The sequence below is a fragment of the Heloderma suspectum genome, chromosome 4 (assembly GCF_057233095.1).
Source record: "Heloderma suspectum isolate Gila_16-S chromosome 4, 16-S_ref, whole genome shotgun sequence".
Lineage (NCBI taxonomy): Eukaryota > Metazoa > Chordata > Lepidosauria > Squamata > Helodermatidae > Heloderma > Heloderma suspectum.
In genome coordinates, this window is record NC_139461.1 from 246,970,135 (window position 1) to 246,989,806 (window position 19,672).

Here is a 19,672-nt window from a genome sequence, read left to right on the forward strand (position 1 = left end):
CCTGGAGAAACTCTTGGGGAGCTTTTGCTGTATGTTTTGGGTCATGATCCATCTGCAATATGAAGCGGCATCCTATCAGTTTGGCGGCATTTGGCTGAATTTGAGCAGAAAGTATAGCCCTATACACTTCAGAATTCATCCTGCTGCTTTTATCAGCAGTCAGATCATCAATAAACACCAGTGACCCGGTTCCATTGGCAGACATACATGCCCGTGCCATAACACTGCCTCCACCATGTTTGACAGATGATGTGGTATGCTTTGGATCATGAGCTGTTCTTTTCCTTCTCCGTACTTTTCTCTTCGCATGATTCTGGTACAAGTTAATCTTGGTTTCAACAGTCCAAAGAATCTTATTCCAGAACTGGGCAAGCTTTTTTAGGTGTTTGCTGGCAAAGGCTAATCTGGCCTTTCTGTTCTTGAGTGTTATCAGTGATTTGCACCTTATTGTGAAGCCTCTGTATTTACATTCATAAAGCCATCTCTTGACTGTAGATGTTGACAATGACATGCCTACCTCTTTAAGAGCGTTCTTGACCTGGATAGATGTTGTGAAAGGGTTCCTCTTCACCATGAGCAGAATTCTGCAGTCATCCACTTTAGTTGTCTTCCGTAGTCTTCCAGGCCTTTTGCTGTTGCTGAGCTTGCCAGTTAATTCCTTCTTTTTCAGGATGTTCCAAACTCTTTTTGCCATTGCTTCTTCTCATGGTAAAAGTGATAGACTTCTATCTAACTGCTCAATCTTAAACATGTTTCCACACATGTCCCTGCCACGGCAAGTTTCCACTCCACTCTGGTGAGCAAGAAGCTGTGCACAAGAGGGCTGTGCTCCTCCTTCCCCAGTTCAGAGCTGAGGAGGAGGGCAGGAGCTCATACCTGCAGTTGTGCTGGGTTTGGAGGTGGTTTAAGCACTTCCAAAACTCAGTACAACATCAGAAACAAGATCCTTGCACCTCCCAGCCTTGGCAGAGGGATAGGAATTGTGGAAAGCGTAACTGTTGGCTGCCACCCAAAAATGTATAGAACCTGATCCCAACCATATTGACTCAGAAGTAATTCTCACCAAGTTGAATGCAGTATGCTTCCTAATAAGTATAATTAGAACTGCAGCCTAAAAGTACTCCTATCATGGCTTCTTAATTAAAGATGTTTCAACACTTTCTCAGAAAATGGACTGAAGGCATCTGCACTGCTAAGCAGGCCTTGGTATGGACAGTGGGGTTACCACTTTGTTTTTCCAGTTTTCTTTGTTTGCCTTAGCAGCAACCTAGCACACAGAACTTATAGCATGCGAAACTTTCCTTGCAGTTGTCTTATCTCCATGCCAGAAATAGCTTCATGTGCTTACCAAAATGTTTGTCAACCCCCCCAAAAATAAGCAATCCTGAAAACTTGATGCAACAAACACTTGACATGGAAATCAGGTTTAATGAAATGAAGAAAAAAATAATTTTAAAAGTTTGATTTCCAGGGTATGCAAGGGACCCAACTTCTTCTGAAAGCAATACAAGTGCCCCTAGTTTTATAATATGTATTAACAGTATTGCACAGGTCAAGTTAGCTAAAAGGAAAGGAGTGTATAGAACTGGATAAGCAATACAAGTATGCTTTTTTGAACAAATCCATGAATGTATTGCCCAAAGCCAAAAATGCTATCAAGATTAAAATTCTTTAAGGGAAACCACTATAAATTAATATCAGACTTAAATTCCAGATTTTAACATCTAATCAACACATTTACTATAGCACAACAGTGAATGTTTTTATTCTTGGTTATTATAGTAACACTACCATTATCAGGTATGAGATTAAATAATGCAGTTCAGTGTCAAACTAAAACAAAGCAATACCTCCATTTCCATTGCTTACCACAGGCTATCTAAAAACACAATGGATGGGTTCGCATATCACTTTAAGCCACAGTGGCTTAATAAACTATTCACACTAGCTTTTTTCGGAAAATAAGCTACTGTTATCCCCCACACAATTGGCCAAATAAGCTACGCTGAGTAGCTTATTTTCCCCGCCTTTGCCCCTCCTCCCTCTCCAGACCTCCCGCTCTGCTGCATGGTATCCCAGCTTCCCTTGCATTGCAGTTGTCATGGAAAAGTGAGCAGTGTCAGTCTCATCACGGAGGACTGCAAATGTGATACATTGCAGTAGGGGGATCATGTGATCAGGGGAGGCTGTGCTGTACTGCCCGACTTTGCTTTTTCATGGAGAAGTGGCCAGAAAAGGAAAAGGGGAGTGGGAACTATACCCCTTGGCAGTGTGCTAGAATGGGACGAAACTGCACAGGTGGGGACCCTCAAGGGGAGCCTCCAAATGGATAACAGCCCAGTTTTACTTTTTCATAGAAAAGCGAGCATGTTTTTCCCCTATTCCGCAATTGCTTCTGTTTCTCTTTATTTTCCCTTTGCACTTTTGCGCATTTCTGATTTTGCGTATTTTTAGAATTGCGAACAGGGATCTTTTTCTCTTTACTTTTTCTTTTACACAAATGCACAAAAGCACATTTTCATAGTAGCAAACAGGGACGTCTGTGATTGTGTAACTTCGCTGTAGCAGGATCAGGCCATTTGGGAAGGCTGTCTCATCAGGGAAGACTGCCATTGTGTTACTTCAGAGCTGCGGGATCAGGAAAGGCTGGCCAGAAAAGGAAAAAGGAGTTGGGAGCTCTAGCTCCTTCACAGTTTGCTGGAATGGTATGAAATTGTACAGCTGGGGTCCCCTCCTGGGGAGTCTTCAGATGCTATAGTGGATAATTGCGCAATTTTGCTTCATGGAAAAGTGACCAGCTAAGGAAAAAGGGGGTGGGAGCTCTAGCTCCTTGACAGTTTGCTGGAATAGGGCAAAAGTGAAGGCACGATGTGCCTTCGTGTGGAGCCTCCAGATGCTGTAGTGGATAATTGCAGAACTCCATTTCTTCATGGAAAAGTGAGCCGTTCCCTCCCTGTTCCCCTATTTCCCAAGCGGTTTCAGCTGCTCTTGACAGCCAACTCTGTAGGCGATTGGAATAAGACATGGTGAGCACCAGATGACATGATTAGCCATGACAGCTTAAATAAACCTCGCTGCACACCGTGGCTTGTCACAGTGGCTTATTTGGGGGGAATAAGCCATTGTGATATAGGAAAACCTCATGCAGACGTCACGATAAACCACCATGGCTTATTCAGAAAAATAAACCACCATGGTTTATCGTGACATGCGAACCCAGTCAATTTGTCATCTTAAAAAGGCTAGAATCAGTATTCGATACATATAGGTATAATAAGTGTTGAGGTAAGATTCAGCTTTTTCAGTTAATCATCACTAATCTTTTTTGTCCTCTCCTTAAAAGCCACCAATTTCCAACATGTTTTGAATATAACATATCATTATTGTTTCATAACACTATATAGTTCTTCAAAAGTGTATTTTAGCCCCTTCCCTTCACATTTTAACATTGACTGAAATAAGACCATAGTACAGGTAAGGAGAAAGGTCTCTAAAGCAGGGGTGAGCAGAAAATAGATCTCCAGGATGTTTGGGACTTCAGCTCCCAGATGTCCCTGCCAACATGGCCAATGGTCAGGGACGCTGGGACTTGAAGTCCAAAACATCTGGAGATCTACTTTCTGCCCACCCCTGCTCTAAAGCATGCCAGATTCACATTAACAGCCTGCTAATCAAAGACAACTGTTTGGATGCTTGAACTGTTAATTTCATTGTATGTCAGCTGCTGAAGAAAAAAAACCCTTTATCAAACTGCTTCCCACCCCCACCCCCACCTTCTCCCTTCACCAGGATGACAAAATCTGGTTAATACAGCTTAAGAGAACCTACTAAAAGGCTGTCAATGAAATATAGTTTCCATATATTTTTCATATCAATGGACTATGTAAATGGTCTTTCAGAAAGAGGGAAGCATGTAAGAAAGACGTCCACAAACTGATTTTGCCCCGTGTTGTTTTAGAGTAAACAAAATTGATGCAAAAGAACATTTCAAGTAGATTAACCCTATATATAATATTTCAATTTACAAAAATTGAGTTAGATGTAAAAATCTTTAAATTACTGTTCACTAAATCAGGAATGTCAGATTACAAGACAAATTATCATATTACTCCCTAGTTAGTATCTATCCTAGATTTTAGAAGATTATATCTAGTGGAAAACACTAGTTACTAGAAACAAAACAAAAATGTTGATATGTCAAGTTTTTAGCATTCAGAGAGCTGAATGCTAAAAACTACAACAGCACTCTTAACTCATGTCTGCATTTCGAACAGGATTGTGGATGCTAGACATAATTTAAACTCTGATTCACAACTCCCTTGCATTCAAGGCTTTTTCTGTCCAAGAAATGTGCAAAAGTGAGGGGAAACAGCAGAATCTGCTCTCATAAAAACAGTGATTTAGATACATTCAGCAAGCAGCAAAAGGTGCTGTTGAACAGTACAATTTTAAATGAAATTATTTGAAACAACAGATACACTTCTAATGATCAATGAATGCAAATAGTTCAAGATAACTGCACAATTTTAGAGTATGTTTGCATCCGCAGTGTTCTCAGTCTCGTTACTGCTACACTCCTGCAATTTCTGCTCTCTATTGTCATCTATTTGGAGTGTACAGAAGCACATTGGGCAACAGTATAGTTGCAGACTGAAGGCTAGATGCGATTTGAAGTTTATCTATTGCCAATTAAACTCCCCGATTTTAGCTGGTACAGCAATACCACCTTTCCAAACAAAATTATTCAGTTCTAAGAGCAGTATGTTCTCCACATGGAAGCCCTTACTAATAACATTTGCAGACCTTGGTACATGGCTAAAGCTAGTCTACATCTTCATTTTAAAATCAAACAAGAAAAAGGCTGACTTAGGCAATGTCTGTCCATTAATTATTTCAAAGTATTCTTAAAATATTTTGCCTCCAACATAACTAGTAAAAATAGCCTGCAGTTAAGGACCTTTCTTTTCATACAACCATCTGGGTACAGTGTAACAGCCCGAAAAGCTTATGTTGTCATACCACAGCACCCAGGTTTTGGGTAGAAAGTTGTGTGCATCAACCACAGTCACCACCACCACTACTACTAACACCATATTCAGGATTCTACTATCATCACATGCTGGAATATAGTTTATCTAGCACTTCAGAGGGCATCTGAATGTTGAATCCAGTGAATAGCAGTAGCTGCATGAAACTGGCTTGCAAAACACTAGGGGCCATCATGCACACACTTTTCAAGTGGCTACAATGTGCCTAGGTGAACATATAGAGAAGCATTCATTTCACAGCTAATTAAAAAGGAAATGTGCTGCAAAAGCTGGCATGGCTAGGAGAATATTGAAGACATTCTAAGTGAGCAAATATCAAATGGATGATACTTACTTGCAAATAACCCACAGCAGTAACAAGTTCAACCACAGTCTATCGCATATAGACCTAAGACTAAAATTATAATTTTTTACTCTTTTTGCATATCAATAATTCTATGGTTACCAATGGAATGCATAAAAGACACACATCTGATGAAGATTTTCTTCTGTTTGAGCTATTTATTTATATGTAAATGAATATCCCCCTTTTCTGCCATAAGACCCTCAAAGCAGCTACATGCAATGCAAATGTCACCTGGGCCAAGCCCTGTAAACAGGGTTAGATCAGATGAAGCATAAACGAATTCCTTCACACTTTATCAGTTCTTAAATACATCCAACTAAATGCCCCACAAAATTCAGGTACTCTGTGGCAAGTATAAGTCTATCAACCACCAGAAACCTAGGCAATAGACAGATTCATCTATTGCACAGTTGTTAAATACACTGGTTTCACAAGAATTATTAGTTGAAATCCATGAAATATTGGAGGCAATGCTTTTATTGAGAGGCAACTGGAGAAACAAGCTGATGTAATTCTGTCTTCTACAGGCCTCTATCTTTTTCTTTCTTAGGAAATCATCAACTGATACTACATCCAGTTTCTGCTTACTGTCTGGGTATGTGTACAGCTTGCAAGCCTACGTTTTCCAGGCACATATGCTATCAGGCTGGCACTTGGTCACCGAAAACATTAAGTTTACTTCCTCCTCAACTGCTTTGAAGGGACTGTGTGTATGTGTGCATGCATGCGTGTACACATGGAATACACACTCCCCCTGACTTACTCTCATAGCATCCAGCTGCACTCTCCTTATGCTGCCGTTGAAATATTAATTTTTTTATTATTATATTTATATCTCATCTTTTTTTCCTCTCGCAAGGAACCCAGGGCAGATCACATAGCCCTCTTCCTCTCCATATTATCCTAACAACAACCCTGAGGTAGGTTAGACTGAGAGTCAGTGACTGGGCCAAAGCCACCCAGTGAGCTTCATGGCCGAGTGGGGATAGAACCCAGATTTCCCGAGCCCCAGTCCAACATTCTAACAGCTACACCACGCTGGCTCTCCAGCCATCACCATTCTATCTATACTCCCGCTTTTCTAGGCCTCCCCCTTCCTGCTGCTTCCACTGCAGACCCCCCTTTTGTCTTCAAATCCATGACATTCAGGCCCCCACTACTTCCTTTCAACCTTCCTGTCAGGCCCCACTAATCTCTACACCTATTGAACTCTCCTGTAGCATCACAGAGGTTTAGCCAGTGGCTGTGAGGAGCCAGAATATGAACAGCTAGTCAATGTTTACCATTAAGCTGAATTTAAATGGAATGTACTACCAGAAAATATCCAAAATGAGATGAGTTCTTCATTTCTTCCCCCACTCTAGCTTCACATTCAGAGGTTGGAAATTTAAGAATACACAGGTAGTTCCCACATTAACTCCACACTGCATATATTTCCTCTATTCAGTGGTGGTTGTAACTATGGACTTTTCTATAAGGAGCAACAGCAGTTAGATTGGGAAATATTGGGAGAACTACTTCTCAAATGAGCGTGCCATTTTGAGGCCCACATTATTTTTTCCACTTCTGTGTACTGTCAGCTTTCAAATCAGGTTTCCTCAACATGGTACCCTACAGATGTTTTGGACTTCAACTCCCAGCAGCCCAAACTAGCATGGCCAATGGTCAGGAATGCTGGGGACTGTAGTCCAAAACATCTGGAGGGTACCATGTTGGGGCAGGCTGTTTCAAGTCATCAAGTTTGTCAAAGCTTGGTACGTACCTTAAAATAGCATCCACACGAGGTGGCATCTGTGCACTGAAATTGGCTGGAGAGACTTTCTATTGGTGCCATCCATTCCAAGTTGTACCTGATGCTGAAACTGTCCTTCTGGAGAATTCAAACCCAATGGGGCAAATAGTGGGGGGGGGGGGTAAGTCCAAGAAAGTGGCATGGGTGGTAAGGATGAAAACTTACCTTCCCCAGTACTGCAGTCCTGATTCAATTCCTCCCCCATCTCAGATTTTTTTTTCACTACAGTGCTGTTAGCTCAGCTCTGGAACACTCTCTTCAGGGACATTTGCCAGCGTCCCATCCTGGTTTTGTAAGAACCAGACATGGAACAACCGATTGGTTCAAAATTGGGAAAGGAGTACGACAAGGCTGCATATTGTCACCCTGCTTATTTAACTTATATGCAGAGTACATCATGAGAAATGCCGGGTTGGATGAATCAGAGGTCGGAATTAAGATTGCCGGGAGAATTATCAACAACCTCCGATATGCAGACGATACCACCCTAATGGCAGAAAGCGAAGAGGATCTCAAGAGCCTCTTGTTGAGGGTGAAAGAGGAGAGTGCAAAAGCTGGGTTGAAACTCAACATTAAAAAAACTAAGATCATGTCATCTGGCCCTATCACTTCCTGGCATATAGAAGGGGAAGAAATGGAAGCAGTGACAGATTTTACTTTCTTGGGCTCCAAGATCACCGCAGACGGTGACTGTAGCCATGAAATTAAAAGATGCTTGCTCCTTGGGAAGAAAGCTATGGCAAACCTAGACAGCATAGTAAGAAGCAGAGATATCACCTTGCCGACAAAGGTCCATCTAATCAAAGCTATGGTTTTCCCAGTAGTAATGTATGGCTGTGAGAGCTGGACTATAAGGAAGGCTGAGCGCCGAAGAATTGATGCTTTCGAACTGTGGTGCTGGAGAAGACTCTTACGAGTCCCCTGGACTGCAAGGAGGTCAAATCAGTCCATCCTAAAGGAAATCAACCCTGACTGCTCATTGGAAGGACAGATAATGAAGCTGAAGCTCCAATATTTTGGCCACCTAATGCGAAGAGAAAACTCCCTGGAAAAGACCCTGATGCTGGGAAAGACTGAAGGCAAAAGGAGAAGGGGACGGCAGAGGATGAGATGGCTAGATAGCATCACGGATGCAATGAATATGAACTTGAGCACGCTCCGGGAGAGAACGCAGGACAGGAAGACCTGGCGTGCTATGGTCCATGGGGTCACGAAGAGTCGGACACAACTGAACGACTGAACAACAACAACATCCTGGTTATTCAGAAAGCAATGAAATACATGCACCTAAAAATTGTCAGTATTTGTTTAGCCCTGGATAATGGGCTGCTTTCTGTAGATGTTAATGTGTTAAAAAGGGAAGCCAAAAAATATGAAAGATACATTTATTCTAACTGATTTATTCTAAATTCAGCCCTCCCTATATGTGCAAATGTTTTGTTCAGTTTTCCCATAATAACCCCAGCCACTAAAAGTTAACAGAACACCCCTGAAGAAGCTCAAGACAAGAGCACATCAGAAATTTAGCCTTTGGGGAACCTTTCCATCAACAGCACTCAGTTCCTTCTGTTGCCTTTGCTATATGATTTTTTTCCTCTAAAATATTCTGGGGCATAACAACAGCTCAGCCAATATCTGGATGGGTGTATAATCCGACAGTTATTTTATTTACTTTGAAAATACATAAGACAGGTATGCAGCTTGCAGGGGGGCCCCCATGGGTGCCCCAATTCCCTCCCCCAAGCAATCATGATACGAATCACTCTCTCCTTGATTGTGGCTAGCAGCAAGGAAAGAGCAATCTGTATCAGGATTGCTGGGATGTGTTTGTGTATATGTGTAGCATATGTGTGTGCATCTGTGCACATGTGTGCAGCCCTTGAATCCCAAGCCAACATATGGCTCTTGGGGCCTAAAAGGTTGTGCACCAAAGTAAGATCTTTAACCTTTGGCGGGGAGGGTCCCAGTCTTCACTCCCTTGATACTATGTTCCTTCCATTCATTTTCTAGGGTCCCTGCTGCCAGATATCTATTGTTTCCTGGCAATCCCTTCCTAGAGGCCCCTTATAACATTAAAACCACCACCCCCTTTGTTTTTAGCCCTTTTCCTCACACCATCTAAACTTCTTATCCACCCTTATCCCTTATACAGAAGACTAACAGGTAAAGCCAACTTTACAACAGGATTATTTTTTTAAAAGACCAGCCTAGGGACTTTTTTTGTGAACATGCAGAACTATCTTTTAAAAAAAAAAATCCATGTTCAATGCTTTAATTGGACTCTTCTATCTCTCCACGACCATGTTTAATTCCATAAGAAGGCCTTGAGATTTGTATTATGATAAAAGTTTTGTATATTAAAAGAGTTGGCATGGGCCATGTAGGTAAAGGATATAACAAAATTGAAATTGTATAAATAAAAGTATTTGCTGCTATCTACTTTTAGACTACTTTCGTGTGTGTGTGTGTATATGAATCTATGTAAAATTATGAACCATACCACCTATTAGCTAAAATAGTCATGATTCAAGATCTATTTTCTGTGTTTTCTACCGTTCCCAACCAAATGACATGAAATCCTGATTTGTCCTGCTTAGTATTTAGTAGAGCCTGATAAATTGCTAGCAGTGTTCTGAAATGTACACTGTATCAATAGAAACATGGTACTTCCATATTCAGCTCTTTAGGAAGAAATAAAGCATTTTCCTACCTACATCCTACTTACCCTTCACTTCTAAATTAATTGGGGGAGTGGAGATTCCCACCTGTCCATTTCAGACTGCATTTAAGATTCTACTTCATAAGTACCAGCAATTTCAGTGCAAGTATGTTAATTTAATATAGGCAGTATGTTGTTTGTTTATGCCATCTAGCATATTAGCATGAAGTTCAAATTTCTTTTATAGAAAGGAAAAAAGGAAGAAACTACTTTTGTTTTCTCACTCTGAAATTGGGTTTAATGTGATCAAAGAAAAGCACTGGGCTTTTCAAGAAGCTTAGGAACCAAACAAAGAAGTAGAGATGCCTGACTTGGCACCTCTGCTATTATTTTCTATACCATTTAAAGAAGAAATGAGTTTAGAGTTAAAATTTAGCCCCACCCCTTTTTCCACTAACAATGCGGGGGAAGCAAAGAAAAGAAGAAAACTTCAAATGAAGTAAACAAAAGAGTCTTGCTTCCTTCTCTAAAAGATCAAAGAACCAACACATTCTGAAATAACAAGAAGCTCTAGCTCAACAGAGCAATCTTGATATATGCAGGTACTTGTAAAAGCTGCTCATGTGATGTGTTACCACTACAAGATCATACCCATCCAACAAAACAAATTTAACTTCTCAGAAAACAACAGGCTTAACTTTCTTTCACATGTTCTGAAGCCTTCAATAAAAACGTGTTTTTAAAGCACATAATTCTTGAACTCTCATGGGGTAATAATACATGTAACTCATTTATAAAAGAAGAGAGACCATAATATAAACAGCACTAAATGAAAATCATTATCTTCATCATCCCATTATTTTTACCCGTTAGGGTAGTGTAACAGCACTGACTTCAGCAGCATAGTTGCTGTGTGATAAACAGCATTTGCAAATGAGTTATTATAAAAGCTGGATCCATCCTGTAAGGCTGAGCATTCTCATCTGCATTAACTCCAGAGACACCTTAAGTTCTATCATATGGTTCCATCTTTGGAACAACTTACCCAGCACTGCTTCGCATGTAATCGTACTAACAACAACGAGTTCAAAGTACTTTGGTACAATACATTTTCTCAAACCGATTTCATACTAATGGACTTAACTTAGAGCAGAGGGGAGAAAATGCCGTGGGATTAAGTGATATTAGATCTAAGATTCAGAGCACGATGCTCTGAAAAAAAGTTAGAAACATCACACTTGAAATGAACCACCTAAGCATCTTACTTCACGCAAACAAAGAACTGCACGCAGCTTAGCAACACCAACATGCACCACCCTGCTGCCCATCACTATCCCAGCTCTCTTCCACACTGCCCATGCTAACAGCCCCAATGTAATATTCTTCTTTACAATCATTACTGGTCTGGCTACCAGAGTTACTTCTTCTAACTCTCTTGCTGCTTTCCAGCAGCCACGAAGGGCCCTATTCATTTCACAACTATTAACGTGTACAGCCCCTTGTCTTAGCTTTCAGCAACGATATTACACATCCCAGTCCTTAATTCCTCCTCTTTCTACACTGCCTTCTTCCAGGGTCCCACAACTTTAATGTCTATATTGTTCCCACCTCGGTGCTCCCCCTTTTTTTGTTTTTCTGCCTGAGCCCTCAGGCTCCCCTGTCCAACCATACGGGTTTGATATACTCTTAGCTCTTAGGCTGTTCACGAAACCACAGTCTGTTTCTTCAACCTGGGTGAAGTCTGTTTTGAGCATTTTAAAAAAAACCAGTTGTTGGCTGATGTCTTGGCTTGTTCAGCCACAGGCTGCAATCCTGTCACAACTATCCTCCTTCTCACTTGTTAGGGTTGATGCCCTTTTCTGCCCACGCACAGGGCAAGGTTCCTGCACCCCTTCCCCCAACAGGAGGTTAGTGCCCCCTCCCCTTCGGTGTGTGTAACCTCCCATACCGCCTATTGCGGAGCGGCAGGGAAATTCTTCTTCAAGCCCCCTACTACTGAGGGGTCAAGACCTCTTCCCCTCTGTCGGCCAGGCCAAACGGTTAGGTGAAATTCCCTCAAAATCAGAAGGTGGGGCTTAAATCAGCACAACCTCCACCCTCCCCAATTTGGAATTTGAGCCCCAAAGGGGTGGAGCCCCCTCAAACCTCCCACCCCAATTCGGGGGTCAACCTCTCCTCTCCCCTCAGCCTCCCTGGGCCGCACGTGAAGCGCCGCTCTCCATCCCAGGAGGAGGTCTCTTGCTTCCCCCCATTTAGGGTCTAAACCCCAAGGGGCTAAAACCCCCTCCCCCCCTCCGGCCCCTTTATTTACCGCCATCATCAGCACGCGCGAGCTGTCACCAAGCGCGAGACACCCCAACCGGTGCCCGACACGCCCCCTCACCCGCCATTGGCTGTCGACCTCTCCCCCGCCCCGCACTACCACTGGCTAAATGGTACGCCACACATTCTTTCCTTCCCACCCCCGGCTTGCGGCGCCTTACGGCTACTCGCTATTCAGCGATCCTGTTTACGCCATGTGCGCAAGGAGGCTCCCAAGAGTTTTCTGGGACGGCTTTTTTCTTCTTAACGTCATCTGCTTAACGGGAAAAAGCGGGAACCTCTCACTGATTTTACGCTAGTGACGCGTCGGATGATGCGGGCTCTTCATCGAGAATCAAACGATTCTCTACGCCAGTTTGCTCTAACCGCGTCACTGAGACGAACGCAGACCCTCTCTGTTTAACGAACTACTAGTTTACGACAATTGCGGAACCTGACAAATCCCTGCCTCAGTCTCCGAAACCAAAAACTCAGGGCAGGAGCGTTGCTCAAAAGCGGAGCCGGGGAGCACGTTAGCTCCGCCCCGGAGCTGTGACATCCGCAGGCTTTGTGAATCGCGGGGGGGGGGGAAGGGGGGCTAAGTTTGGTTGAATCACAGGAGGGTAAATAAGGATGTTTCAGAGACAAAGGGACTCTTAAAGTCGCAGCGCCCCATTTCGTTAGTCCTCCCGCTGCCCGCCTCCCCGGGGGCTCGCGGAGGGAGCCAGGGAGCTTTCGGCGCAGGCCTTCCGAGCGGCGCAGCGTGTGGCGGAGGCGGCCGCCGAGGCTCTCTGAGGGAGAGACGTGGCCGAGGCGGTCTGTTAGGGCCATGAGGCGAGAGAAGCCTCCCTGGTGTCGGCTACTCCGCGACGGCTTCCGGAGACCAGGGCAGCGCCTGGCAGGATCGCATGGTCTAATGTGCAGGCACACGTGTACGCGTGCACACACACAGCGCGGAGCACACGTGTAGACACCCGGAGCACGCGCGCGGCCCTCCCGGGTCGTCTTCTGCCGGATGCCATATGCAGCCAGTGGGGGCTGGCTTCCGAAGGGCCGCGCTCTTCTCCGGTCGGCGGTCTGGCTGGAGCGCGTTTCGCCTGACGTCCCGATCCCTTCGCGGGCAGTCAAGCGCTACAATAAAAACCCGTGCCATGTTGACAAGGCCACTTGGAAAACCCGCAGAGGGAGGTAATATCAAGGTGTGGAACGCTTCACTTTTAGCAGCATCAGTCACCTTTTGCACACTTACACGAATGCATGTGGCATTTTGCCCAGTTTGAGCAGGACCCTGTTCATGACATGGCAGGACTTCAGTAATCGGAGTCAGGAAGACACTCTGTACAATGACAGAAAAGCAGGCTCCATAGGCAGCCGTTATAAATCTCACTCTGTGTCTTTGTGTAATGGGGGAGACTCATGATACAGAATAACTTCGCAGCACAGAATCGGCAAAATTATTCCACTTTATGACACTACAATAATGTAAAAACATGGGGTCCTATCAAATTCCAGCCTACATGCATGACTAACATAAAAATCAGATCTAGGCTTTACCTAACTCAGAAGAACTTGAAAGCTTGCTCATTCTTTTGTGACAATTTAGTTGGTCCAAAGTCACAATATCCTTTGCTTTTTGTCGATCTAGGATTGTTGCACAAAACACAGATTCAAGGCACTGATCCTTATAGACTCTCATGGTTTTTGCACAGAATCCCCCCACAAATCTGCCATCAAATGACAGAACACACAGAATGCACCATAAAACTTGCAGATCCCATGATTCATCATGTTGCTGTGATGCAAAAACACAGATCTGGATTGTCAGGCTGTGTTCCAGGCTTTGGAGGCCCTTGACATGCTCCCCACACTTACTTTTTTCTACTTGCTGGCTGCTTCTCTGGCTGCCTGCCCATGACAGTGACACTAAGCAAAACTAGCCAGCACACTCACTATTGACAGTTCTACTATTTTAATTATGCTCCCCGCACCACTGACTTACCATGTGAAGGATGGTGCTGGCAAGATTAAGAGTGTAGCGCAAGTGAGTTCAGGTGCACAGGCCTGGAGCTTTGCTCAGCACTGCTGCTGCAAGGGCACCTGTTCTTCCAGCCCCCTCCCCACCTGGCTCCAGTTTCTGCCACAAACAGCAAGGCAATCTGCCTGGTTGGAAGCTGCAGCAGCAATGCTGATCAGAGTTCTGGGGCTGCGTGCCCAAACTTGCCTGTGCTGCCATCTTAGTTATGCCTCCCTGCCTCTGGATAGGGCCGGCAAGTTCAGGTGCATAGGCTCTGAACTCTATTCAGTGTCACTGCTGGGCCATAGCCACCCACAGTTGCCACTGTGGGCAGACAGCGAGCACCACCAAGATTTGTGCTGGTTGCCACGAACATCCAGCAGTGCCAGTTGCAAGGCCAGATCATCATGGATTCTCACAATTTTTGTATGGATTCCTCCCCCCTGCCCTCATTCCACAATCAAATCACACTTTACACCTGTCTCATGGATGGCAACATAAAATCACAGAGCCATTGCACAAAACCATGAATCCAGGGCACAAATCTTCATAAATCCTCAGGCTTTACACAAGAGTTCCTCCAAAACACACCATCAAATCACTGTTCACATCCCTGTCAATGGATAATACAATAAAAATCGAAGATCCAGTGCATCGTGACACTACAGAAATCTGGATATGGGACACAGATCCCTGTTAAACAACAGCTAAATCCTCCTTAACAGACTCCACCATAAAAATCATGGATCCATTGTTCTGTGTTGCCACCATGGTGCTAAATGTGGATCTGAGGCATGGATCCTCACCATTTTTACAAGAGGATGAGATGCATTTAGAGAGCAAATTAGCTGCTGGGCGATATCAATATATGTATAAATAAATGATTCTAATATTACCTGAATAGAAAAACAATAAAGGCACAGTACCATCTAATCCCTTGATGTGGATTTTCACAGTATTGAAGCAACCCAATGCACTGAATCAGAGATTTAGTTAAAATTGTAATGTCCAAATGTCATATATGTTTGAGAAGCCTGCATTAAAATGAAATAAAAAATACATGAGGGTCTGTATTATAATTATTGTGTCAGTGAAATACCCAGAATACACACATAATTCACACACATTCACACACACACACACACACTACTTCTTGTAACATCATGCCTAATGAAGAGATTTGGGGATTTTTGTGATCTTTATTTGGCTTAATTAAAACATTCTCTAATATGGATTTTGGAATTGCTCTTATGGCCAAAACGGCTAGCTTTGTTTTCTGTGCGACTTGGACTTGGTCAGTCATGGGGTCCTACACTGAAGTTGGGACTTTATTCTCTGAAGGCTCATCTTCAACTGCTAGGTAAAGCTACCCATTTTCACTTTTATTGATTTTTTTTTGTACCTAGTACAGCACCTAAAATTATATCCAGCTTTGTTAATATAAAAACTGTCGAGTTTCTCTCTACTTGTTTTCTACCTACCAAGGAACCTGTGTGTTTCACCAGAGGACGGAGTAACAACTGGATTTTATAGTTTCAAAACTGGGAGGTCAACCATTGTTTGTTTCTTCATCTTGGCAGTCCTGAGCGCAGACCCAGGTGCAACTTGAAACTATCACATCACCTGGTAGAGGTAGTTTTTAAGGATTTTATGACTGGTTTTATATATTTTATATTTCTTCCTGTGCTGTTCATTATTTTGTATTGTATTTTATTCTTTTGTATTTATTTTATTTTTGTTTGATTACAGTATTTTTATCCTGCTGCTCAGCCAAAAAGGTTCCTGGAGCTGTTTACATATAATCAGTAAAACAAGACAGTCCCTGCCGACAAGCATACAATCTAAAAACACATGACTCACAAGGAAAAAGGAATGGGGAGAGAAGAGGGGAAAAAATAAGTCTTTCAGCAGGGCATTTAGCTTTTGTGGTTTTATTTATATTGCATTGTATTTTTTTAGTTTTTGTAATCTGTCCAGAGAATGTCTATTATTGGGTGGATTAAACATACAATGAATAAATAAATATAGCCAAATTTGAATGTGTGCAGCCCCCTCCCCCATTTCATATTAAGACTCTGACCATTAAGACTTCATGTCTTCAATGTCAACCTTTTCTTCTTCCTCTCCCTTCCCATCCTTCTTTTTATAACGTCTTGCCTGATGAAGAAATCTAGAGGTCCCAAAAGTTTGCAGTTTTGGTGACCCTGAGTTGGTCTAATATTACCCTAATATTGATTGTGTAACTACATGGTGTATTTGCATGTAAACATTATAAGGATTCACACTGTTTGTGTTACAGTTTCCATTAATTATTTTTATTATATGCATCGTAGGCATGGATGTGAACAGTGATTAGATGGTGGCTTTTACATGTCTCTCTATAAAAATCATGAGGATCTGTGCCTCAGATTGATGCATTTATGAGGCAGTGGTCCCTCAAATGGCTGAATCATACATTCATTATACTTATGGTGTAGTCTGTACCACAGATGTAAATTGTGATTTGCCAATGCTTTTTTGAGGCCTGTCTAAACAGTTGTATCTCATACCTAGATTTTTGCATAATGGTGCTATAGGGTTCTAGATTAGACATTTTTATAGTGCATTCTGTAAAATGTGTGCTATGTTTATATGACTGATTTGGGACATCTGCCTGTAACAATCTTAAGGATCTATCATGAACATCCTTGTCTTGAATCTAGATTTTTGCACCCCTCAATGCCATGTTGTGTTAGATTTTCGCAGTTCATCCCTGGGAATGGATGTCAATGGTAATATGGTGGAACTGGGCATCTTCATGTAAAATCATGAGGATCCATGTGCCTGAGATCTATGACTTTGCACCACCACTTTGGTATCATAAGGTGATGGATCTGTCATTATTGCAATATATTTGTGGACATAGATGTGTACCAAGAAGACCCATGTATCAGAAGCAAGGTTTTCAGACAACAGTGGTACCATGAAGTGCTGGGTCTATTATATTTACTGTGCAATATGTGCACACAGATATGAGCTCTGATGATATAATGGGTTTAAAGTGACTTTCTGTAAAAATCATAATGATCTGTGAAGATTCATGTCTCAGATCTTATGCCACTGTGGTGCCATGTGATGAATCTGAGAGCTGTGATTAGAGATTATGGCATACCAATAAAAAAAATGATGATCTGTGCCTTGGATCTATGTTTTTGCACTGTGATAGTGCCGTGAAGTGCTAATTCCATGATTTTTACTATGCCTTCCATGTTCATGGATATTAATTGTGAAGTGATGGTAGATTTGGGATGTCTTCATGTAAAAAACATTAAGGATCCATGTTTCAAGCTCCTTAGTTTTGTAGTTTGCACCGTGATGGAAACATGAAACAATGACCCAGTTCACACATAATGGCTAACCGTAGCTCAAACAACCCATAGTTAAATGGGCCCCTGCCGGAGGAAGTGAGTGCATTGCTTCCCATGTGCTCACTCTTTGCTAAACAACCAGAAACACCCCTGGGTTGTTAAATGTGATGTACAAACCTGGAACTCTGGGTTGTTGAGAGAGAAACAACCCAGAATTTTAACCTAACAACAACCCATGGGTTAAAAACTCTGGGTTATTTCTCCCTCAACAACCCAGAGTCTCGGATTCACACGTCACAACAAACAACCCAGAAACAGGGCAAAAGCAGTTGCAAAGTGGACATGATGTGTGGGCAGGAGGCAGCATGCTCACTCACTCCTGTGCAGCCCCAACTATCTATGGATTATTTAACCCATAGTTAGTCATTAATGCACAGACGGGATCATTGTCTGTGGTTTTTACAGTGTCTTCTGTGAATATGGATGTGAGTTATGATTTAACTGTGGATTTGGAACATTTCCATGTAAAAACTACAATGATGAGCCCCAGATCCATGTTTTTCTACCGTGGAACAGAGGAAGCTGCCTTATACTGAGTCAGACCATTAGTTCATCTAGCCCAGTACTGTCAACACAGACTGGCAGCAGCTCTCCAGGGTTTCAAGTCCTGGGACCTTGTGCATGCTAAGCATGTGCTTTACCACTGAGCTGATGCCCCTCTCTTAATGGTATCACCACACAGTTCTGGATCCATGATTTTTATGGATAAGGATGTGCGCTGTGATTTGTTGATAGTTTTGTAAGGTCTGCATACAAAAATCATGCAAAGTTAGTAGGATCTATTTTAACTCTAATAAATTAATCTTTTAGCTTCCACTTCCACTCCCAAGAATATGAGACATGGTGTAGTAAACCTTGTGTGAGGATTGGCCAACTGAAAGTTAACCCAGGGTGAAAGGCAAGTAGGGAATAGTTTTGGTTATCATGAGAACTGTTGAACAGAGATGGAGAAGCCAACTGGGGAAAGAGAGAGGAAACTGTTAGTTTTGGAGAAATTTATTTGACACCTAAGAAGACCCTGCCTAAAAGTTATGGGAGATCGTAGACCTCTGTGCCTATAGGAGAAACAGCCCAAAACAAGGCATTGAGGTGAAAGACCCCACCAGGGTCCAGTAGCTGTAAAGGTACCATCATCTGCCAGTTGAGCCCAGCACCTTGCAAGGTTCTTCCCATCTGAGCTCAGCAATTACAATAATCAAGGCTGTAAACCAAATTTCTCTCTGAGTATATAAAGGCAAAATGGAAAAAATAATTTGGAAACAGTGGATGACATCCACTTGTGTCTGTCTACTGACAGAATGGCAACAGCCAATGAAAGAGATTCCCCTTTTCCCTGCAGTTCCCATGCCCCACCAGATATGCTCTGGAGGGCCTCTCAATCTGCCAGAGCAGATTTAGGGGGTACATGGGGGCTGCAGTGGGGAAGCGAAGATATTAAAGTTATGTTGGCTCGCACAACATTGATGGTAGCCCAGCAGGGTTTCAGTCTACTGTCTGATTTATACATTTTATGTGTTAAATATTGCTAATAGCTAATCAATTATTTTTAGTATTATCCAAAACATTTGATCTTTAGCAACTGAGTCACTATACTAGTTCTTGTATACATTCTGATTTCTCTCTCTCTCTCTCCACAACCCAGTCCAAATGAATCTAACCAGTTTGAAAGCATCCAGGAATGCATTCTAATTTTGGTTAAAATCCTCACAAGGAGGGTTTGTACAACCAACTGAAGAATGAAGAACTGTAACAAGCTAATTAACTGGAAACATTGGGGCACAAACTACCCCAATGACCTCTCATGAACTGTCCGCTCATTTTCTTCCTTTCAGTTAGCTGATAAAATAAATCCATGGTAAGAAAACTGACATGCCTGGGTGGGCTCAATAAAAAATGTACCTCAGCTTTGCCCCCTAAAGGTTCTGTTTGTCATGGGTTATTGCAAATTTGTTACCTCAACTTTTGTTCTGCTTTTAAAATGTTTTCTGAGATATAGGACATTTTAAAAATTCACCTCAGTTTTACATCAGTTTCAACATATTAACACAATGGAAGGTAGTGATGCCATCTTGCTCTCGGGAAGCAGAAATTAGCCTCCTGTTATG

The 19,672-nt window shown here is 42.5% G+C and overlaps 1 protein-coding gene and 1 long non-coding RNA gene across 4 annotated transcripts in view; one reads left to right on the plus strand and one right to left on the minus strand.

Annotated features, from left to right (window-relative positions):
• The window catches only part of USP49 (ubiquitin specific peptidase 49), a 64,923-nt gene extending 52,197 nt beyond the window's left edge, over positions 1–12,726 (minus strand). For 2 of the 3 annotated variants that reach the window (XM_084853129.1, XM_084853130.1), the window contains exon 1: positions 12,157–12,726. The gene's annotated coding sequence lies outside the window, so the exon portion shown is untranslated. The remainder of the gene's footprint in view (positions 1–12,156) is intronic. The other variant, XM_084853131.1, reaches the window with a different exon arrangement.
• Positions 12,727–12,791: 65 nt separating this feature from the next.
• On the plus strand, positions 12,792–17,354 carry LOC146348452 (uncharacterized). The gene is made up of 3 exons (XR_014790642.1): positions 12,792–13,345; positions 15,646–15,792; positions 15,910–17,354. It is a non-coding gene; the product is annotated as an uncharacterized LOC146348452 (long non-coding RNA).
• The last annotated feature ends 2,318 nt before the right edge of the window (positions 17,355–19,672 follow it).